Consider the following 25132-nt stretch of genomic DNA (forward strand, 5'->3'; position numbering starts at 1 on the left):
TGCTGTTTCTGAACAGCAAGTATAGCTGAAATCGATTTGCTTTAAATGAGAAAGTCATACTGTAGGAGGAACTGACATGCCACAGAAGGGCCACAAAGTTGAACACTATTGAAATTCTGATTACTTTACCTTTTTTACATCCTTAACAACAGTTAGGGCAGTAGCAAGAGAGTCAGTCCTCTTACTCAAGCTCAGCAATACAATATCCCACAACAGCAGTAGGGTAATAGAAGTGCTGTGATGAATTGATGGGTTCATTAGTCTACAATCAATGGATAAGACTTCATAATAGAATAGACCTCACAGGAGCCAAATACCAGCACTTTAATTGCAGCAGGTGCTCAGTGCCATGGCATGTATTAAAAAGAAAAATGTTTCACTGGAACAAAAAATCCCCAGAATCAAGTAGACTACAAGAACAAAGAACAAGTTGCCAAGAGAGAAAAGAAAGAAAAGGGAACACATTAACTACCATGTTCATTTCCAGCCTTGCAAATTGGAGCTGTAGACCTGAAAGCTGAGTATGTTGTCTGTTCTCTGTTCTCTGCTGCAGTAATATCTGAGTATATGCAGTCTGAAATGTGCTAGTCCCCACAGCACCTTTGTGAGGCCAGGGAAGCTCTCTTATTGCTTTTCACGGGCAGAGAAGTGGCAGCTCAGAGGCACAAGTATGTCCAGGCACTTCATCTCTACTGGGCTGAGCAGGGTACCAGTGTGCAAGGGTGGGAAGGTGTGAGAAGGGACAGGATGCCACCCAGTCTGTCCCGCTCCTGCCCCTCAGAACAACACACTGCCCTTTTGCAGACACTGCTGTTTTGTGAGCAGAACGTGAAAATGAGTCGTCATGCTTCCTCTCCAAAGATTTCAATTCTCTCTGCAGTTGTTGTCCTTCATGAGCTGTTCATGGCAGACAGAGAATAAGGATGGGGTTATAGTGAGCTGCACCCTCTTCTTGTCTCTACATCTGGTCTTCTGTCCTCACCTCCAGGAGCCACTTTGCATCATGGCTCCCTTTCCACCAAATGCATGCAAAGTGTGACACTCACCTCTGTAGGCTGCAGCTGTAAAACAGACTCCAAGGCAACCCTACCAGTAAAATATACAACTTTTAATCACTTGGGGCAGGTGAGGAGGTGTTCAGCCTCAGACCTCCACAGTGTGGTGAAGCAATACAAATGAAGTGGGAGAAGAGAGCATGATGTGGGTGATGCAGCACCAAGCAACAAAGAAGGGAGAAATAGGTACCATCAAGTCAGGAGTCTGTGGGCTTCTGGTCTACAAGACATGTTAATTATGGTTAGAGAGAGCACCATTCTAGCACTCAGGACAAATTCTGTTCTCAGTTACCCAGTTTTGCCCCTAAGGAGTTTCTAAGGTTTTCGAATGCTGGCATAACTGGACTCAAATGAACAAACCTAGACCTGATTTTAATCAGTCCCCATGCCACTTACTTCAATAGAGTTTATGGAGTTTGTACAAGAGATGTTTATTTCTATTGCTTATAGCCAAGTTCCCAAAGAGATATGTAGTAAAACCATACTTAGAAAAGGTAAAAGGAAGCAGGCTAACAGCAAGCATCTTTGATGATGTCCCTTGCCAACAAAAATGTGACTGATTACAGTCCCTTAAATATAAAAGCAAGAAAGGATATGTATATAAATAAGAGCAAGCCTGTTTAAAAAAGACTATGATCAATATGCATATCTGTTAGGACATCTACATACATATGTTTTTGTGCTTGTCTATATGTATATGTGGGGAGACTAGTATGTTTAGAGAGAGAGATATGTGAGTTTATATTTATATATGAACATGATTACAGTGTATATCTGTGAGTTTCTTTCACTGTATTTGTATCTATCCATATATAAGCGTGCACACACAATGTGTGAGACTTTGGTATGTATAAAGATCCCTGTTCCTCTGATCTGTAGTGGAACGACATACAGAATATTTTTGTAATATTTAAGTTCTTCGTATTTCAGATATCAGAGATCAGCATCTGTTCAATTCACCATATGCTGGCAATTTACCATAATGAAAGTGGAAATGAGCTGCTTACAGCTGATTTCTGTCCCCTCATGTGGTATGTCTACATGTCACGGTATTGTACCTCTTAGATCTGCCAGTTGTTCATGCCACGTACTCATCTGTGGGCACTCAAGCTCTGCTCAGGGACATGCAGTTTGACTCTCTTAGCAAGGAGACTCCAATGGTTGTCCATCTCCTGTCAACACAAGTAAAACAGGCAACCCGGACACAGCTGAGATTATGAGCTTCCCAATAAACCATCTGAAGAGCCTGACTCACCTGGTTTTGTAGTCTTTACTAGTGTCAGTAGATCTATTTTCAGCTTTGGCTTCATATGACTAAAGAACCAGAGCACTGAACTTTTTTACTGCTATGGGAAGAAAACAGAAGAACAAAGCTGATGATGATTCAGGCAGAGAGGACTTCCTCTTTCCTCTGCCATAGTGCTCTCCTTTTCACCTTCAGAGAGTCACTTACATCAGCATTTTCAAACCGTGGCTACTGGTTCCTGATAGCAAACGTAGGACAACTCATTTCAGTCCTCGGGTTTCAACGTCTGCCTTTGACAGCCTGGTCTGAATAGTTTATCCTTAACACTCAGTGCTGTTTATGAAGTTAAGAAGGCTTTACATACGCCATCAAAGACAAGAAACGTTTTTGGTAAAAGATGCTCTTCATGCACCAAGTAACTGCTATCAGCATCTATTGTGTTACTTTATATGCACTGTGCATACACCAAATATTATCTACACCAAATTCCATTTTAGTGAGACTGCTGTGGGCAATTGTTCCTTTACGCAAAGTGTCTTGGGAGAGCACATCTATACCTCCCTGCTGTCTCATTCTTCTGGTGTTCCTGGAGTTCATTTTGTACTTTCTTGAGCTATTAACTCTCTAACACGTGGTCCAATACAGATAGGGCAGAGAGGAAAAAAAGACTTAGGATCAGCTCTACTTTTTGTAGCATTCTACTGCATTTTATTAGCTTGTTGTTAATAATAGTTGAAGGCAAGGCCTAATGGTATGTTGTTCTTAGGATGAATGAGTCTGAATGTGTAAGGGAGAGTATCATAAAACCAAAATAAAAATAGAGGTAATAATATGAATGTTTTATCTGCTATGAATCTGTTGAAAGAAAATGGGTTATTATTGAACAGCCTAATGAGAATGAATAAAATATGTGTGTAATATAAAGGGAATAACTGGAATACATACTAACAGGGGCTGGGGATCTGAAATGGAGTAGGAAGTAGCTTCTGTTCAGCTTTGTAAGAAAATGCTGTTACAGCTTGCTTTCTGCATGGCTGACAGGAATTCACTTCAGGAGCCCAGTATTACCAGCAATACCTCTGCCAGCAGCTGGACGCGGGTCAAAGGTAACAAGGATTTGCCAGACTGTGGCTTGGAGCTCATGGGCTGTTTAGCATTCAGGAATAGGAATGAGGAGACAGGAAACCCTGGATACTGACAGGTGGAAAAAGAAAGAGGGAAAATCATGATCTTTATTTTTTTGAGGACAGAAGTGGTAAAATTTTCATTAGAACACTACAAAACAAATTATATTTTACCATCAGGACAGTGCTCAAGGTGGATGATAAGAGGAGAATGAGCCCTAGAGACAAAAGAAAAGCTTCCTACAGGAAATTAAACCCAAGCTTTGCAAATAAGAACAATAGCCTACAATCCAGGTAAAACTACAGACACAAATGAATGAATACAAAATGAACATTAGCAGAGCCTGAAGCAGCGACACCTCAAAATACAAAAGAGAAGAGAGTGGCTTCACAGCACCTACTGAAACGAATTTATAACAATATGCATACTAATGAACCTGAAACGCCACTTAGTTTTTGCATCCATTATTCATTGTTCAGCTTTGTAGGAAACTGAAGCCATACAATGGAACCATTACAGGGAGCATCACTGGGAGCCAGATGATAACAGGGAGGAAATAGAGGCAGCAAGCTGTTCCTTCACCCCAGTCCCCTTGCAAGAAAATTATCACAGCATTGGAAAAGGAAAAGGTTGCAGGAAGAGAAACCAGAGGTCTTAGAGTTACTCTTTCTTTTCTCCCTGAATTCTGTGGGATCACTGTCCCTAAAGGAGCAGAAGGGGCCAGGCAATGAGAAGAAATGCACTACAAGGGCCTGTGCTCTACTTTGGCTGTCTGGATGTTTTGGGGGCTGATATATTCCTCTGAAAGCAGAAACTGTTGATGATTAAAAGGCCTTATGTAAGCGAAACAGTATAGATAATGAGTGGAGCTGGTTCAGACAGCAAAACCCATGAAAGCTCCTGGGCACAGAGGAGCTGAAGGAAGATACTCAGAGAAACAGATGGAGGCAGCAGTGATTGCCTGTGTATCCCAAGTTCTTCCTTGTTTCTTGTCCCTTTATGTCTGTGCAGGCAAAGATTTTCCTGAATCAGACTCCTCAGCCACATGCAGCACTGCAGGACATGTTGAATCTGACCCACTAGCAAGTTTGCATCACTAGCCAAGACAGACCTACAAAACATCCTTCCTACTGAACTGGGTCTTTTTCAGTCCAAGGCAAATTTGATGAAGAATTATTTTTATATATGATATATATTTCAAAGTTTCTTACATTTCCTAAACTGTACACCCTTTGGATTTTATTTTCTGAGTATCCAGAGCCGCAATGGGAGCACAGGGTCTGACGCAGACCTGCTGGGATAACAGATACTTTTTCTGCACTCCATTGGCTTTATCTGCACTCCTTTGAGCAGACTGCAGCTGGCGTGTTTTACTGCAGGCTGGAGCATCACCAATGGACCAAGTTTAACACACTGAGAGGTTACTTTGCATAAATAAACCAAAACCAGAATGCTGAGGTTGGAAGGGAACTTTGGAGGTCATTTGGTCCACTCTTCCACAACAGATGTAGACAGACGTCTTCAGCTGTGAGGACCACAAGGTTCCAGACACTGTGTTCATGTTTCCAAATAAATATACAGAATACACTGCACATTCACAACTTTTCAATGTAGAATCTGCAGCTAAATTACAAAATTTAACACGGAAAGGATGATTTTTCCCTATCAAATTACAGGGAAAGGGGATAGGACAGATTCATTGAAATCATTGAGCTTTTGCTCACATTTGCATTTATTTGAGTTCACAACCTGAGAAAGCATACTTCTGAGGGCTACACCTTCTGCAGGCACACTGAGAGGGTTAATGGAAATTATAGCATCCACTGGTACAGGCATCAGAGTTAATAACCTACAGGAGCTTTGTAGCTTAAAGTGTTGGGCAATCAGATGTTATATTCAGTGGAGTTCAAAGCTGTACTGAAATCTCTGGAAAAGTTTTAAATTTTCGTGACATGGAAAAATTTTTCACACACCTGGGTTATACTAGTGTGGCTTGTGTATATTTCTCCAGGAGAACTGCTTCTACACCTGGATTTAATATTGTAAGTTCTTTCTGAAAAGAAGTTAAAGTAACTGGCTTTGAGGATTTAGAAAACCAATACATTACTGTGAAAGATTTTCTTTGGATCTTTTCCCCCAAATGCAATAGACTTTCCAGTTTTTGATTGTTGGAAAACCCATAATATTTTATGTGTACTACAAAAGGAATAAAAACAACTATGGTTAAAACTTGATGTGAAAATTGTCATGTCCAACAGGTATATATCATCTTCTTTGAGAAGGTTTGAGCAGTTGTATTGAATTTTGTTCCACTGCACTAAGCCATTATCATGCAGTCATTTGCAAAACTGTGGCTTCAGTCATTTTTAATGAATGAATTTCTGTTTTGTCCAGTTTTCTCAGTAATAAGAAAAAACAAAGCAGGTGTATATTGATGTAAAAAAATATGTTTTCTTAACTTGAAGATATCGTCTGTCTGTCTGTCTGCCTCTCTGATAGTGGACTTGTTCCCATGATATCTGTGTATTTATTTTAAATAAAAGACTAACTCAGAAAAACTTGTGACATCCCAAATACAGTATATTAAGAAGAGAACAGAAGGTTTGTCCTCAGGGGTTTTGTTTCTACTTTGTAAATAAATCCCCTCATTGAAACCTGTATTCATTGCATGCAGATGTGTTGTTCATTATCTCTTTATGTATATAATGAATAAATCATAAAGTCCAAATAAAAGTATAAATATTTATGTTCATGTACACATGCAAATGGGGTTGCAGTAACTCAGTGTTATCTGCCCTGACTTGTGCTATCTTTTTATTATTATCAAACGTGTAGGAGCTGAAGAACTATGTATTTTCCTTCCTATCCCATTGCTACATTATGTTCAGATTTCCTGACACCTGCAACTTACAGAGTTTGCATGTGTGTTGGGGAAAAAAAAAAAAAAAACAAAACAAACAAAAAACCCCAGAAAACTCAGCTACTTCGTTGATGGAATCAAATCAGACCTAGATAGATGAGGTGGTAAAATATTTTTCAAAAATCCCATCAGTTTGAATTATAGTTATACTCAGAAAATGCCTGGGGATGCACTGCACCAGTGAGCTCTGTCATGTCTCTGTGGACCACGGCTCCTCTCTGGGGAGACAGGCAGCCTGATGCCAGCATCCAGGCACCACGCCTGAGCCTCAGCTCTGCTACAGGCTGTCCTGGGGCCACTTCATCTCCCTTCCCTGCTACCACAGTGGTAGCATTAGCTTGCCTGTGTTGAATTTCAAGCATATTTACGTGTTCAGTTCCTAAAACGTGGGGCTTTGGTTTTCGTTTGGTCCCCTAGATCCTACAGTGGTCGCCAACAGGGTGCAAACTTATCTGTGGACATAGTGTATTGTCAGCCCTGAACAGCAGGGCAGGTACTTCTGTGTCAGGTGAGGCAGTCAGAGATGGCTGGGCTTGAGTCTTTGCTACCAGCTCTCTTTTTTGCCAAATGTATAAATTTCCAGAAAGTCTTCTGGAAATTCTAGCTCTACTGAGGCCAGTGACAAAAATCTCCGTGAATCAGTAGGTTACAAATCCCTGGTTTTGTTTCATAGAATCATAGGATATATTGGGTTAGAAGGGACTCCAAAGGTTGTCCAGTCGAACCCCCCTGCAATAAGCAGGGACATCTTCAACTAGGTCAGGCTGCTCAGAGCCTCATCAAGCCTGACCTTGAATGTCCCCAGGGATGGGGCCTCCACCACATCTCTGGGCAACCTATTCCAGTGGTTGATCACCCTCGTATTAAAGAACATTTTCCTAATGTCTAACCTAAATCTGCCCTTTTCCAGCCTAAAGCCCTTACCCCTCGTCCTGTCACTACAAACCCTTGTGAATAGTCCCTCCCCTGCTTTCTTACAGGCCCCTCTCAGGTACTGGAAGGTCGCTATAAGGTCCCCCTGGAGCCTCCTCTTCTCCAGGCTGAACAACCCCTGGGCACAGAGGAGTTGTTTAGTTTGCAGGACGACCATTGATGAACGAAACTCATTTTTGGTTTTCCATCGAGCTTCATCTGAAAATTAGTGAGAGTGAGTGCAGCAGTATGGAGCATCATAGTGTCATTTTTCTACAGGCCGTTTCTATCTTTATCTGCCTTTTGGTGTAATTGATGTCACACACAGCAAGTCATACTGAATGTATTTTATCACTCTGATAGTGCCATCTCAAGACCTGGCCTGATTAGTCTGTACTTTCTCTGTACAAGGTCTTTGTATGATTTTGTCACTTGTCTAGCCACGTATGAAGCTGGAAACAAGAACTCTAAATTCTCCATCCTCACACTGCTGTTCACGCCTGTAAATCTTGTTGATTAGAAACAAAAGTAGGCTACCAACAACAGATAACTCCCTACAGAAGATGGTTGATTACTGTATGTGATGGTTATAAAATGACCAGAATTCCTTTTAGGAGGTAACTTCATCATGCTCAGTGATGGATAGCAAAACAGACTGCCACTAAAATGAAATACACATTATGCAGCAGGCCACAGTGTGACTGAGAACAAACATTAAGAAGGTCATTCTGATCTGATTTGTCAAGTTCATGCTGTTATTCTGGCTTTCTTGAGGCTGAAATCCAAATATTCTGATGGATGGTGATTTAGGAACCTCCTTGCACATGAACTTCTAAGACGATATTCTGGAACAAACTGTAGTTCAGGATTAAAATATCACACACTGCCCATGATTTAATTCTCCCTCCATATTCATCTGCAGAACTCAAAAGGTGATAATGTCTGTTCACCTGCTTCAATAGCTACATCTTCAGCAATTCCTTGTTTCCAGCATTGTGAAAACACAGATGAAAAATGACATGCTGTTCCATTTATAACAAGCAATTCCTTTGCTTCTGTCTTAAATAGTTTGCAGGAAACATTTTCCTAGTTTCATGACTGAGCCTGGAACAAGAGTAAAAGTGAAGGATGTGGTGGTGGAGAACAGCAGATTTTTTGAGATTCTGGTGGTCTCCTCTCAATGCAATCACACAGGCTGATGCTTACCTCTGATAGAGACCCCATTTCCAAGACAGCTGGGCAACCCTGCTATGAGATGACAGAGTAGTGCTGCAAAGGAGACAGTTATAAATATAGTTCTGACATAAATTCCACAGTAAATGCAAAGCTTCTCTTCCTCCATCTTATTTCCTTTTAAGTAAAAGCATTTTATTGAATTACCTACTTCCAGTCACCTCCCCAAAATATTCCATCTTCATATTACCTCTTTTGAATACTGCATCCCACTTCCCTACTACCCTGTCTTCCTACTCACCCTCCCTAAGTACGCCCAAACTCCATTCCAGCAGCTGTGGCACAGCATTTTGCACAGCTGTTTTCCTCCCCCAGCCAACACTTAGACCCCTGCAGCTGCCTTTCCCCCCATCCCTGTCTCCTCTCCTCTACGTCCTCAGCACCCAGTCTTGCCTCTTTGATTTTAGCTTATTCTGTTCTGACTATACCACTAAGCAGAGTAATGCTTCATGGTGTTTCATCAAGCAATACAAACAACATCTGTAATGTGCATGTTCTCTTATCCTCTCCCCATAGGAAGATGTTTGAACAGCACAGTGTTCACTTCTGAAATTTTTTAACTCTACATATGTATATATAAAGTATATATATGTATGTGTGTGTATACCTCTATATGTGAATATGTACATACGTGTGTATACACATACAAATACACACAAACACTTTGCCTTGCAGTTATATGAAAGAAGGAAAGAACACAGAAATGTGCCTTACCTGTAGGCACAGCAGAGAATGAGAGCTGGGAAGACTTTATTTTCTGGTCATTCTTCTTGCCACCGTTTGGGCTAACCCTTGAGAAAGCTGTGTCTCCCATAAGACTGGGTTTTACCTTGGCTCTGGCAAGTTCCACTGGGCTGGAGGAGCAAAGCACAGATTGCTACCTTTGACCCAAAGTTTTAAACAGTCTTTCAGAGACTTGCATCCTTTCCCTGAAATCTGAACAATGAAGGGCAACTGAGTGCTTGGATCCTTATTGGATGGGGTGCAGAACTACTCAGCATGCAGAACAGGACTCACTTAACAATAGCTAGGTGTGCTGTTCTGTGCATTGGCCATTGTTGTTTTGAATGAGCGATATTTCCATCCAGATATTTTCAGGACCTTGTAAGGTGTGAAAAGGCACAAGCCTGTTGATTTGGAAGCCTTTGGAAAACAGCTACTTGGCAAAAGCAAGTGTGGTATTTTTTCTATGCAGGTCGCCACTTACCAACTTCTTAGAGTGGAATAATTGAAGACATGCCAGCTTTTACTCTTTCTCATTCTTGCTCTTTGTTATTTCTGTCTTTTTATCATGTACCATCCAAAGCCACCTTCTTAGATTCTTGTAATATGGATCTGTGCAAGTCTGACAACTCATACAGTGCTTTGTGCACTCTAGGGCACTTGAGAACAATGAAATCGGGCTGGGTAAGAGCATTTACAGTGAGCTGCTTGTGTGAGGAGTGTGTTGTTCTGCACCAGTACACTGCCTTCCTCTGGCCTAAGGGCTGGTATTTGCCATCGACTCCCACGTGTCTTTGCAGAGGTCAGAACCTCTCAGTTTCTCACTCAGTTTCTCTCCAAAGACTCTCTGCCTGCTCAGATGGCATAGGAGGTTCTGCACAGTCCTTGCTTTCTTCTAGTGCATGAGGAGGTTGCACGGGTTCCTTGGCACCCCTAAACCCCTGACACCTGCTGCCCAAAGTGGTGTTTGTCCACAGAATAAAAAATGTGGTGGAATTCTGGGGTAAACTGCAAGCTTTTAGTGTGGATTGAGGAGCTGGGTGGGACAAAGACTGTTTTACACAGTTACAGCCCTGGGTATAAGCTTCTGTTTCACATTAACTATGCTTCTGATGGTCATATACAAAATGCTTTACTGTATAAGGATATTAAACACATTGTTATAATTGAGAATAAAACTGATTTTTTTTTTTTTTTCATTTCATGAGACTGTATTAAACATACTGACCATTCTCCCTTCCATACCCTTTACTGCATAGTGGATGATGACATGCTTATCTCTTAAAAATATCATAAGCTTGGTCAGGACACATGAAATAGAAATTAGATGAATGAAGTAGAAATAGGCTAGGGAGGAAAAAAGGATTACCCCAACAGTACATTTTTGCACACAGGTCTGCTGTTATACAGTATCAGATGAAGCTAATCCTTCATTTCACATATATTCACTTGGCTTCATTGCTTAGGGCTATATTCTCCCATCAGATTTACGGGGTGGATCTTAGATACCTTGGAGAAATGAATGATGTTCTTAGGCTGCAAAGCTCATCTGCTGCATGCTCCTAGACTCCAAGTAATACTTTCCTCTGGGTGCTTTACCATTGCTGCTGTGGGGTAAATGGATCACAGGGAGGGGCTACTGTTTCACAGAAACAGGGTATTTTTAGTTCAACGCTGGCTGACATTTTGGCTGTTTCAAGTGCAAAATGCCTGAGGTGAAATAATTGCTGTGCAGCATTTTCCTCAGATGTGGTGCCAAGAGCCACATCAATGGCTACGCTGGACTGCGCTGCATTGCTGCAGCCTCCTTGAAGTCACAGCCACAGCTGTGCCACCCACCATCACTGGCCCCTTGCAGAGGGCATCCTTCCAGACACAGCAGCCCTGACCCTCGGCAGCTGCTGCCCTGGTCACCTCAGGAGGATGGTGGATGGGTCAGCTACACTTCCTCATGCTCTGGCCGGCAACGCCTCTTTGAAGCCACAGTCCAATGCTGCCTAATGAGATCTACATTTGAAGGAGGTGGTTTTGGACCTTGATACTAGTAGCAAAGGCCCAAGGGCTCCCTCTGGCCCTTTCTACTTTTCAGGCAAACACAGTTTTATCAAAGAAACTTTTTTAGGAGGGACCTTTTCCTTGTAAATGCAGTTCAGTTTAGAGACTCCAAGCCAAAGTAGCACACGCTGCCCTTGAACCCTGCCAGTCTGGGGTGGAGGAGGAAGCACTCTACCCTCATACAGGTTCAAACTGAAAATTGTCAGCACATGAATTGGCAATGGCTGGGGCCAGACATTTCAAGCTTGATTTGATATGGTTCTGCTTGTAAATATCATGAAGAATAACAGTATATTTGAAGAAAGTAGAGTTCAGCATTTTTAAAGCTGTGGTCATTTTACCCAAGCATTAGACAGAAGCATATCTGAGCATCTCTATGCCATTGTAAATAAATTTTAGGAGATGTAATTTTTTTTAATGTTCTGTAGGTGAACATATGCTGTTCCATTGATAAAATCTGGAGGCTTCACATCTCAAATAAGTTTGAATTAAGACATATGCATGCCTTTGATGATAACTCAGTTTAAAAGGCATGCAAAGTTAGCAAAACATGATATGATTTAAGAAAAATGCAACTGGGAGCATTTACCAAGGAAAACTGCACGTTTATTTCCAGAGAAGCAGCAGACTGCATTTGCCTCCAGGGACCTGGTGGAGACAAGCCCTCTTTATTGCAGGATATGTAGGCTTGGAGCCTTCTCCCCTCCCAAAACTGAGCCCCTTCTACAGGCTCCCAAGTGGCAGAGGATGGTTTGACACAGGGGTCACAAACAGCATTACAGCTGTGAGTTTATTTAGCAGCAGGTAAATATCCCCATCCTCCCTGTACAGCTGTTCGCTGGACTCCCAGCACGGCTCCCGCAGCATCAGGGCTACAGCAATCAACCATATCTACTTCCTCTGCAAGGAGTGGCCTCTCCTGGGACTCAAAGCAATGTGTTGGGCTAGGAAAATGTTTGCCCAGAGCCAGACTGCAAGACAAGAAATGACAGCTGGAGCTGTTTTGGACAAGCCAGGGCATTGCTTCCACCCTCCTGTCTTAGACTGGGTCTCACAGGCACTTGCCCTTGGATTCACATGGCAGGGGAGCCTCTGAGTGCCCGGACTGGGGTCCTTTGGGGTGAAACAAATCCAGAAGATGCATCTCAGTTGCTAAGGGGAGCTCAGTGTGTCCCAGAGTCACCCACTACCACAGAGAGAACACTGGCTTCTGAACACCAACTGTGGCACTCTGAGGTCTGTCCCTGCTGCCACATGCCAGCCACTGGGGCTAAGCACTGGAGGCACCACCCCTGTGGTCATCTCTCCTCTTTCATTGAACCCTTCCTTATTCGCTCTTTCTAAGGAAAGCAATGCACAGAGAAATGTGTGCCAGAAGGACAGCACAGTAGAACTGGGAACAGAGGCTGGCCCATCTTGTGCCAGAGGGATGGGATGCCATCCAGAGGGACCTGGTTAGGCTGGAGATGTGGGCCCAAATCACAGAATCACAGAATGTTAGAGGTTGGAAGGGACCTCTGGAGATCATCGAGTCCAACCCACCTGCAGGACCATCTAGTCTAGGGCAGGTCTCACACTGGAACGCATCCAGGCAGGTCTTGAAAGTCTCACCTTGTCCTATTGCAGGGCATAAGTGAAAAGTTGCCCCTTTCTTCTTGACACCCAGCCCTCATCTATTTATACACATTAATTAGATCCCCCCCAAGTCTTTTCTTCTCCAGACTAAAAAGCCCCAGGTCTCTCAGCCTTTCCTCATAAGGCAGGCGTTCCAGTCCCCTAGATGAACCTCATGAGGTTCAACAATGCCAAGTGCAGGGTCCTGCACCTGGGCTGGGGTAACCAGCACTATCAGTATGGACTGGGAAAGGATATACTGGAGAGTCCTGTGGAAAGGGACTTGGGAGTGTTGGTGGGTGAAAAGCTGGACATGAGCCACTAGTGCGCAGTCACTGCCCAGACAGCCAATCACATCCTGGGCTGCATCAAAAGAACTTTGGCCAGCAGACCGAGAGAGGTGATTCTGCCCCTCTACTCTGCCCTGGTGAGACCTCACCTGGAGTACTGCATCCAGTTCTGGAAACCCCAGCACAAGAAGGATGTAGACATATTGGAGCATGTCCAGAAGAGGGCCATCAAAATTATCAGGGGAGCGCAGCACCTCTCGTATGAAGACAGGCTGAGGGAGTTGGGGCTGTTCAGTCTGTAGAAGAGAAGGCTCTGGGGATACCTTATAGGGACCTTCCAGGACCTGAAGGGGGCCCACATGAAGGCAGGGGAAGGTCCATTCAAAAGGATTTGTAATGATAGGACAAGGAGTGATGGTTTTAAACTACAAAAGGATGGATTTTGACTGGATAGTAGAAAAAAAAATTCTGTAATATAAGGGTGATGGATTACTGGAATGGGCTGCTCAGAGAGGTGATGGAGGCCCCATACCTGCAATCATTCAAGGTCAAGCTTGATAGGGCCCTGGGCGACCTGACCTAGGTAGAGATGTCCCTGCTTGTGTTGGGAGGTTGGACCAGACGACCTCTAGAGGCCCCTTCCAGCCTAAAACATTCTATGATTCTATGATCTATGCCCAGGACCAGACATCACTCAGTCACTTTCCCCTGTCTCTGTTCAAGACATGAACCTCCACAGACACCAGCTTTTACCAGGGACAGACATCACCGGGCAGGGACACAGAGGGAGGCCCTCAGCAGCGCCAGTCCTAGCCTGTGCCTGCCATTCTCCTCTACGCAGGCAGGGTAAAGAAGGAACAGGGCACTTGTTGGGTACCTTTCTGACAGGGAAAACAAAAAGGAAGAGAAAAAAAATAGTCATCTGAACTCTACCATGAATGTTTCAGCCTGTTGTCTTATGGACAAGATTTGGACACACTGGAAGAAGATGACAAATATCAGTAGAAGGATGATCTTTGTCTGCTTGCTTTTACAAAAGAAGTTTGTGGGAAAAAAATCTATAATTTTCTTCTCAAAGACACTATCTTTCACTATAGCTGTGTGGCAGGTTTGCAGATTTCATTAGTGGGACAGCTAGTCTGCAGCTAATTAGCCATGTTCTTACTAATAAGCGTAAAAGTCAAACAAAGGGGAGAACGAGCAAGACTTTGCACACTTTTCAAGAACTATCCATGACTCTAAAACTTGAATTTGTTGACAGCAGACCTTTAAGAGTGTGCACATATGTATGTGCAGTTTCTAGCCATGCAGCACTTATTGCTGCATCTCTCTCTGGAAGAAGTGCAAGACACAAAAAATATTGTACGGAACATTTGGTTTTGATACCTTCACAATAAACAGCAGCTTGAATGTGCTGCTTTTCTTTACAAGGTCATTACTCCAGCAAATGCTGTCTGCTTTGATTTTCAGGTAATACGACAATACAGATTAACACTTAACAAAAAACCTGCCTGCTCAGAATGAACAAGCAGTGTACTGATAACCACCTTTAGATGATATCTATGTTCAGTGTTGCTCAGAGTCAGAGGATATAAGGAAAACAGAATATGCATCTCAGCTTCTTCTTGACCACCTCCTCTATCCCAGACTTTCAATGGAGATTCTCCAGCCTAACGTTTTTGCATTTCCTGATAGAGGTCCATGGGAAGAGAGGAGCCATTGTAGTGACAGCTTTCGAATGAGCATCATACATCACTGTCTAAAGCTATTCTTAGTGATGCTTGGAAAGCAGTCAGAGCAATCTCTGAATTGCTAGCCAGTGATGCTGACAGCATCTTACCACAATTATGATGATGTTACAGTGCTAGCTAATAAAGCTGGGGGAAAAAAAATACTGAAACAAAAGAACATACTCTGTTTTCCATTTTTTTTCAGAGTCATTGGCACAAAGAATTTCAGGGAAGGGAGGAAGGAAGGAAGGGAGGGAGTGAGTTAGGATTGAGGAAGGACACTGGAAAGGACACAGAAAAAAATCCAAAAGAGAAAACCTCTCTTCAAGCTCCCTTTTTGTTCATTATAGATTAATTTGATTGTCAATAATTCTGACTCAAAGAAATTAGAATTACTGGGCTGGATTTAAGGAAGCTTAAAAATCAAAGTGGTTTCAAAAACAAGACGAGAGGAAAATTTAACCTTGTTATACAGGGGACTGAAGTTCTCGGGGAGGTACCCTTTGCTGAAATACGTGAGTACAAACTTCATGCTTGGCGTGACACCATGCTGATTTACATCAATTGAGGCTTTGGCCTGGGTTGAGGAATCTGCTACTGCATTCTTTCCACTGTAAAGGTTTTCAGAGCTCCACATCTCTCACGACGCCCATTATGAACAGTTATTGTCAAACGATTATACTAAAACCTAGGCATAGAAAAACATGTAAGCTACTGGCATGAAAAGAATGCAGGGGAGACATCAGTGAAAATATAGTAATGGTGGGATCTACTAAATTGTTTGAATGGTTACTCAGGGAGCTGCAAAAGCAACATTATTTGAATCTTTGATGGGCCAAACGCATATATTACAGGGAGGAGTAATCCTCCCCTTGTGTCAGGAAGAGGAGGACATCCAATTTTTTGCACTGCTGACTTCTGCTGTGTGTGGAACAAGGCAGGCGAGCAAAGGAACAATCAGCACGAGTGCTTTGTGAGCCTGATGCCCTTGTAATGTCAGAGGTGATAACAAGATGAACAAGGCACAAGGTTATTTTCATACATTTCACAGGTTTTACTGCCGTTGCATGGCAGTAAGACCTGAGTTCTGACTGAAGTGTAGGACTTATTGAATGGTTTGTAGCTGTTTTGGGGGCAAAGAAGGTGCCTAAAAGAAGTTTTCTCTTCCTCCAGGGGACTCCATCAGCAGTTCTGCTGAGGGACAAAGAGCATAGTCCATCACTCAACCTACCTTTGCAGCAGACTCACCACAGAAGCCGCCTATCCTACCAATGTCCCATGGACACAGCAGGCATAACCCACACTCTGTGTATAGACTACAGTAAGAGGCAAACATCTCCGCAGGAGCTGATCAGATACTAGCAGCAAGTATTTCCCCAGTTCAGATCATTAATGTTTGCTGAAAAACAAACAACAGGAGGTAAATAGAAAGCTTCGGTTTGTGAGAATACAGTACAGTCCTTACCCCATAAGTCTGGAGGGACTAGTTCAGCCCAGGCTCTGGGCATAGACTGCTGAATCTAACTGGCCCAGTGTGCATTGAATAAGCATTGCTAGAAACTATAAACAGCTTCTTTTCCAGCCATCTTCAGAAGAGGCAACCAGCAACAGCGAGCTGATCCAACAGCTCTCTGTGGCTCCGTGACAAGCGCTGGGAGAGAGATTCAGGGACCCAAAAAGCAACTTCAGTGAACTAAAAATGAGGCATTTAATACAATCAGATCAGCCAGACTCCCTCCACAGTGTATGGAGGGAGACAAGCACATCCAGAGTACATGTCCATGAGCCATGGATGTCAGCTGTGGTATTTATCCAAACCACTATTCATAGGTAGCCTTCCACTGGTGACTGCAGGACCTGAATGACTGATTCAGAAGAGTTGCCTTGTCTTTTACACAGCAAATATCAGAATATGGTCTCTTCCACCTCTCTTGTTCCAGCTTCCCAGAAAGGAATGCAAAGCTCATTGAAGTCAATCTAATTTCCATGATCTCTGAATCTAGCTAAACATGGGGAGAGGCAGCCAATTTTAGAAGAAAAGAAACTTTATTGAAGGGCACAAGTGATTCCAAGAGATATTAACCTTCCTACTCATAGATTTCTGCAAATCTTGGAGGCAGCAGCAATGAAAGGCATATAAACATTGGAATTGCAGGAAAAGGCAGAGCCATCTGGAATAAGGAGTTAATTTATTGTTATTCATATCAGGTGTTGTAAGTCCACAGCACAGTTAAGAGCCCTTCTACTAGACAAGGCCAACAAACACAACTTTTCTGGATTATCTGGAAATCACACTTAGCTTGGTTTTAAAAATTCTAGCTTCCAAATCACCCCAAAATCTTTAAAAGTTACAGAGAAAGGGTAGTCAAATGCTTCTAATGCTCCAGACAGCAGCAGTTACACTCTGAGCAATGACCTTGCTGCCAGTCATTGTACTGGTTCATCCATCTCACTTAAGTCTGGTGTTAAATATCTGCTTAAGAGAAGGAGAGGAATAGCACAACCCGCCAACTCGGTGTGAGTTGTTCTGCTCTGGGCAAAGGTGGTGTAACCTTCCTGAAGATGTGACTGTTGCACAGGAGCTCCCAGCTGCTTAACAAATAGCACATGCCTCAGTATTAAAAACGCAAAGATTCCTTCCATTTTACTGCAGAGGCAGCTCCAAACCAGCTGCTCTGTTGGAAGGCAAATGGGGACATGTCTTCCCATTTGCATGTTGCCAGTACTTAAAAATGCTGCGCTTGGACCCTGTTGTGCCAGCCAGTGCACAAACAGCACAAAAGACAGCCCTAACAGGCAAACAGGCTGCCAGGCAAGAAGCAACAGCTACACCAGTCCTGTGAGGAAAGGCTGCATGCCAGCCTGCTGGGAAGGCTGCTGGGGTCACTCCTGGCCCCGCTGCTCTTGTGCCTGAGAAGGGGCATGAGGGCAGATTGGAAAGAGGAGAAACAAGGTAACTTGCAGGTGTCTACAGGGAGCTTCTCCAGTGGGGGGCAGAAGCATGGGAGAAACACTGAACCCTCTAGCCACCTCCCCAGACGGAACCTGAAGATCACGCTGCCAGCGCTGGTTCATTCCCACAGGCATGCTGCAGCTCTCCGTGGCACTGCACACAGCAGGCCCAAGACAAGATGATGTGGGTTAAGCATAGGGTGCTGTGCCTTAACATGCAGTTTCTGAGCCTTTGTGGTGGGTTTAAACCTTTGCTGCGAACTTGTAAGTCGAGCACGTTAGGGTTTTTTTTCGTCTAATGACTTTTCAGCGTGTCTTTGTTCTTTGCCAGCTATACACACGCACACATACACATGTCTGCTGCAGCTCATTCTCCAGCCAGAAAACCTATTCAACATTTTGCAGGAGGACTGGGAATAGAAACAGGAAACAAAGCACTGAAAGGAGAAAGCAAGTGGGTCACCACAGCCCACTACCATGGCAGTGTGGAGAGTGCAGCCTTAAGTGGCTAAGCCAGCACATGCTACTGAACTGATAGCCAGTGCTTGTAGGCTACCCTCTCCAAGCTCTACACTCTCCTTCTCTTGGTGGCTACTACTACAGGTGCAGCCAACAAAAAGTCATTTTTAGAAATATGCAGGGTCTAGTGTGACCATTGGGCAACACTAGGAAAAGAAGAGCATGATTTCCAGAGAAACTCTTGGAAAACAAAGGAAGTATCAGGCACAACTCGAGGGAGATACTCCAGTGATGTTCTTCACTAATGCTCTGTCTTGTTTGTGTTCAGGAGATACTGCAGTTTAACTTCCTTCCCTTGACTGGAATTCATCACTGCTAATAGAGCAGAGCCACAGGGTGAGCTGTTAGACATGCACTGGCATGAGCAAACTGTTACTGCATGAAAATCAGCCCACATGAATGTCCTTGAAGAATCAAAATCTGGGTGGAGGATGCGCTTCCCTGCTATGCTGAGGGGGTGTTCTGTTTACTAACTGACTAGAGAGTCAACAGTTCCGGTTTTTTTTTTTTTTTTATTTTTGGGTGTTAAGAGTTTGCCTTTGCTACCCTCCATTCAGTTGCACCCACAGAAGAATAATGTAAAAGAGAAATCACAACACTGAAGCTTCAAAATCCTGAGGCAGGGCATTTTGTGTGTTTGCATGTGTATCCTTAGGATGACTGTAATACATTTGACGGAAGAATTTCTTCTCCTCAGAGAACAGAACAGTTGTGAAATTATTTTTGCAAGCTTTAGTTTTTTGACACGTAATTAGATGCAGCGTTGTGCCTGCAATCAGACTTATAACAGGTGAGAAGCTTTTCCTGTGATTTGGAGATGAGTTGCAGCTTCAAAGTGTGACAACTTTTGCTTCCTGTGTGCTTACATTGCTATGTTGCTGATTGCCACACAACAGATCACGCATTTTGTCCTTAAAGCTTCCGAAGTCTTCACATACTGGAGATGTGCTGTGCACTCTCATTGAGACCCGAGTTTTGTTCTTTCCACTTCTTTTCTCTCTTTCAAGTTAAGTTAAAAGTCAGCTCATTAGGCTGCTTGCTTGCTTATAGGAACTATCCCTCCATAAGTCACTGTGTTGCCCAGAAGTCAGCCATCAGTGCTGCAGGGAGTGGGGCTGAGCAGTACCGTGCGGTTGGAGCCCAGAACATGAGTGGTCCTGCTAGTTTATCTACAGTAATTTCCCTTCCTCCCCTGCACAAAGTCCTCTGATCCTTCCAAAGCAAGACTGAGGATTGGAATTCTGCCAGAATTCCCCCTCTCCAAGGACAGAAACATCCTACATATATCTGATTGTGTTATTTTATCCCAATTGCACAGCCTCTTTATCCAGTAAAAAAAAAATCTATGAAAAACATCAACACAAATACTAAGCAATGCAAGCACTCTTTGAAAACCAACCTCAATTTGTAAACTCATTTTCCACAGTTTGATGCTGCAATATGAACTCTTTGAATGTGGATGTTTAAAGTGAAGAAGAGTAAACTGAAACCAAAGGATAAATGCAGAGAATCCTGATATATACATTTGACTGCACCAGTCAATATTGACTGATTTCACATGGACTATAAACACTTTTAGTATCTTGAAAGCATAATAACATGTTCACCTTCAAAGAGTATCTAAACAGTGTATATAAACAGTTTTTATGCCATAATTGATTATAAGGCTTTTCCTCGTGTTAACACAGCAAGTCATATGCAAACTTAAAAAAATAAAAAATTAAGTCATTTTTTTATCTTAACATGATACATTTTCAGACCTAGCTGTTAAACTGCAGGCTGAATTTGCAGCTCCCAACACTTTGGCTGATGATGTGTTTGTCCAGCATACAGCTTCAAGTAAGGAAAAGCAACATGAAAATTCAGTAAGAAAAATCATTAATCCCCCCAGAATCTGTCAGAGAAGAGACATCACGGGAGATAAGCCAAAGTCTCAAAGATCTGAACACTTATTTTTTCAAATCATGAGACATCTGTGGATACGTTTTCAACTTTTCCTATTAAGACTACCAGGAGGTGAAGTACAGTGTTTTAAGGTTCTACCACATAAGTTGTCTATCTCTGGTAGGACTATGTAGGACCGATCAAGAGTTTTCTGAATTGCCTAGCAAAGGAAAAAAATCACAAATAAATGACATTTCCATAGACCCATGTGATTCAGTTTCTTAGACATTATCACAAATCACAGTCCTTCTTTTCTTCTGTATAAAATTTAACCTCCAGCATGTGGGAGGATAAGACTGAAGGACAAGCAGGTGAGTCTAAGTAACACAGTGGCAGTTTTTGCCTGACTAAGTAGAAAACATTAAAAAAAGAGAAAAGACCTGAAGACAGAAAGCAAAAGGTGGGATGGAGTTGCTTAGAATTCAGTCTCCAGTCACTCCTTCCACCAAGGGAAATGAGATTGTTTTCTTTTCCTCATGCAGTGATATGCAATCAAGCTAACTAGATGCAAAACATGCTTTTATTGGATGCAAAAGATTTTCCTTCATAAAATTAAAAAAAAAATTATTTGGAGGAAGACTAACAAAGAAAGCATATTGGTTTTCCGTCTCACTTAAGTTGTGATTTGCCATTCATTTATAGATACAAATGATGACTTTTCTACATAATATTTTGGTAGGAAATAATTAATGATATGCTCTGAAACAAGAAAATACATTAAAATGCAGTCTTCTTTTTTTTTAATACCCAGGAGATTTGGAACTTTTTTGCAACGGAAGGCCTAACTATTTTTTTGTAACTATTTATTTGTGTGCTAATCTCTTCAAGTGCTTCTGCATCTGCTTACTTTTTTCAACCCACTTTAAAACCTTTTTCAAAGAAAACCTCACTGTTTTATTGTCTTGGAAGGAATGCAATCTTTTTTCAGCTGACCGTGTGGAGGTTGGTGAAATGATCCCATGCCTGTATATGTGTCAAGGGAGACAAAACAGACTTTCTGCATTGTCACATACACTTTGATTGCTGGAGTGATACAGTGATGACCAAGAGCTGCTGTTCTTGTTTGCATCAAATTTAGAGAGTAGGATTGTGACCTAATTCTACTTTTCAGCCACATAAATCATCATTACTGCCACTGAAATTATCAGATCGCATTCAAATGAAGGATGGAAAACTGAGATTAGAGTTTATGTTTATAATTAAGCTTGACAAATAAAGTTTAATGATGCCAAGTGCAAAATGTCCAGTTCTGTCATCTTCACTGTGCACGTATCACCTGTTCAGATGCTCCAGATGTATTTTGAGATTTACATTCTCTGTCTGCATATTCCCATCAATTATAGCACACATCACTCCTCAGGGAGATTTATTATCTTATTGTATCACTGGGACTTGGATAGCAAGGAATTATAATCTTACAAGCTATTATGAAATGATTTCCACTTGTTGGGACAAGTTGTTTTCAGATAGAGCAGTAATTTTTTGTGGGTTTTCAGCGGCATTCAAACCTTAGCCAGAGGCTGGCCTCATGCTTGTGTGGGTACAGATCAGACCTAAAATCATAGGGAGGTATCCAGGATGGGTGCACAACTGCAGTGTTGCGAACTAATTTGGAACAGCTATTCTCATCTGGGCCTTTCTCTACATTGTCAGAAGAGCAGCAGAGTTAAAAGGCTCAAATATTCAAAGAGGTCATGAAGCTTTTGAGTCTTCAGAGGCAATCTTGCAAGCTTAGTGGTCTGCAGGTATCTTTTCGGACAAATGTATATTGCATATTGTCAGAATAGAGCTCTTGAGGAAGGAGAAGAACAATTGACTAGGTGTTTTTATTGTTGGGAATGCCAGCTGACAATGTGAAAAAGTTCCATGAATGGCTAGTTTTAGAAACAACTCTGGCAGAGTGCAGGCCTGCCTGAACTCTGCCCTGTTTTCCACCACCTGCTCTGCCCACAGGGACTCTGCTCCCTCCCAGGATGAACGGCAGCCTCGGGGCTTTCGCTCCAAATCCAGACAAAACCTGTTCTGGAAATATGTAAATCTCCTGACACTGGGATTAACCTATCAGCTCAGCTTCCACTGTTTGATCTATGCTAGCAAAGAGTGCTTAGGTGAGAGTTTTATATTGCAATTCACATCCAAGCCCCACTTAGCTCAGTCCCTGGGCTTGGGGGAGTGCTTTGTGTTCCCCATCTTCAATGGAGTGAGGAAACAAACATGCTGCCTTGACTCAGGTGTCCAGGATAGACATGACGGAGGTGTCCACAGACTTCTCTGAGCCTTATGTCCTTGCTGGGTCACTCTAAGCAGAGCCCTTAGAAGGCACAGAGCTTTTCTGTTGTCCTACTGGGGCTTCTCATTCTCCTGGTCAGCTAACCTGGAAGTCCCCACCAGGGATAGAAGTCAACAATTCAGGTATTCCTGTGTCTAGGATGGATACTCCTAAGCAGACACTCTGCATCTCACCTAGGTCCCAAGACACCTTTGATGAAGGAGGCTGGAGCACCTATAAAGGTTTCACTCTCTTCTGTCACCCATCATCCCAGAGAGTGGTAATGCATATGTAGCTCTTACAACACCTTTCCATCCATAATATTCACACAGGACTTTGGCATCATTGACCTCACTTTACAACTTAGGAAAATCAAGGCTTGAGAATCAAAGTGAGTTTTTCCTCAAGGTCACCCACAGGCGAGTTGCAGAGGCAGAAGTCCCAGTGCCATGAATCCCAGCATAGTGGTCTCTGCAGGAGAGCACATCTCTCCCAAAATCAGTTTAGTGCAGTAATCATTATCATTATCAGATCTAAGCCCTGCTTACTCTGTCTGTGTTGCAAAGGGCAGAAGACAAACAGGGAATCTGCAAATTCCTGCTTTCCCTCATGTCTCTCTGAGGTGTAACTTGTGCTGGAGTCAGCTTTCTTAAAGGGATCACAATCCAAGAGAAAAGAGCAAAAAGGCTGATCTGGCTGCTGCTGAAAGATGATAATTCTGAAACAATTAGGTATCTATTCACCCTTTTTTGTTAAAAGCACAAATAACACGTGGGGAACATGCCCTCAGATGACTGCAAAAACAAGTTGTCTATTTTTATAGATCTTTTATTTAAATCTTGCGAGTAGTAAGAAAGCAATTTTGATAAAAAATGCTATACATAGAAGAATTGCTGCTTTCATCTGAGAAGTGGCAAAGTGAAGAGTTTTCTTTATTTTTACTAATTTTCAATTTGATGCAGATGTGATTCTAATGCTAATTATGCACCCCACTGTCTCTATGCTCCAGTGAAATGTGACTCCCTGATGTTTCTCATTGTCTTTTGTTTACAATTATAAGAAGCTGATGGAAATCATCTGGTTTTTGCTTCTGTACTGCTGTGGGATTTGTACAGCAGGAACCTGTCAAACTCATAACCTCTAGCACAAGAAACTGTGGCCAATTCAGGACTGTTTCTCTCTCACCGCCTGCCTATCTGTGATGAAACAGTTCCTGAATCATGGAATTATGATCTCAGAGTTCAGGGTAAACAGTAGGGTGAATTCATGAGTGAATTTTGATGCCAAATTTTGCTACATGTTGTCTTCTCAAGGCTCCTTTTTCTAGTGCCTCAGTTTTCTCCCGGAAAACAGGAGATTAAAATGTAGATGTGATGTGAGTATGATTACATTAATGTTTCCAATATTTTGGGGCAGGCTGGAGGGCTCTTTCAGCACTTATACGCTATCTCCAGAACAGGGATCCATTAAATTAAGATATCTGTTCTAAAATTTGCTGGTGACCAGCTCATGACATTGCTGAGACTGAACTGTCTTTGACTGTATTTGCATTTGCTGGAATGTGTATTTTTGTGTATATATATGAGGCATCTGTACAATAACCATGTATCTTAGGGACAAGCAAAGTTTACATTTTAGGAAGATAAATAATTGAGTTCATCTTTAATTCTATAAAATGTACCTGGGTATTTGGTACATACGCATGGAATTGCAATCATTGTACTGGCAATGAAAGCATTACCAGGATAAGCCATCTGGATTTCAGTGCTGTGCAGAAACCATTAGATAAATACAGTTTGCTATCAAATGGATTAATTCCATCCATTCTGTTACTTTAAAGTGAAATACATGGTAAAATTAAAAACTGTCAGATTGCTTTCTGCACAGAGGAATAAAATAAGGGTTTTTCTCTAGTTCCTAGAGATTTTTGTCCTACTTTTCCTTAAATCCCACTTCTTTCCTGTAGTCCCCCATTCCTCCGCTATTCCCAGTGGCCAGCACGCAGTGGTTGCAATAGTGTTGTTGATGCCATCACTGTGGGGCCAACACGTGTTGCTGGGCCAGGTGATGGCAGCTCCTCTGGAGGAATGGGGAGCCCCAGTTACAGCTGCATGCTGCCAGTGGCCTTTATTCACCTTGCTCTTGCACTCTCACACTGATTTTCACAATATAGTTGGGAATTTAATGCCTCAGAGCTATCTCTAAAGCTTCAAAAAAGACAGCTGAAAAAAATTTAAAGGGGTTAAGAGTTTTTTGGGGAGACTAAATAATAGGCAGAGGTACTGATGGACAGGCAGGTGGACACAGGTGGATGAATGCTACAAACTCGTTTATCTGTTTTCTTAGGAAACGAAGATCACATTGAGACAAAGGTGTTCATAAACACTAATCAAATATGTACATCAGCAAATGAATACTTCTGAGTGGGAACGTCAAAAACCTTCACTTTGTGCAGGATGGCAGAGACCAGTGATGGATGTGGTGGCAACAAATTTGTGACTGACTTGTGCTGCAAACTGAACAAATTTGTGCTGCAGAAGTCAGA

Source organism: Merops nubicus, unplaced genomic scaffold (assembly GCF_000691845.1).
Source record: "Merops nubicus isolate BGI_N331 unplaced genomic scaffold, ASM69184v1 scaffold18457, whole genome shotgun sequence".
NCBI classification, from domain to species: domain Eukaryota; kingdom Metazoa; phylum Chordata; class Aves; order Coraciiformes; family Meropidae; genus Merops; species Merops nubicus.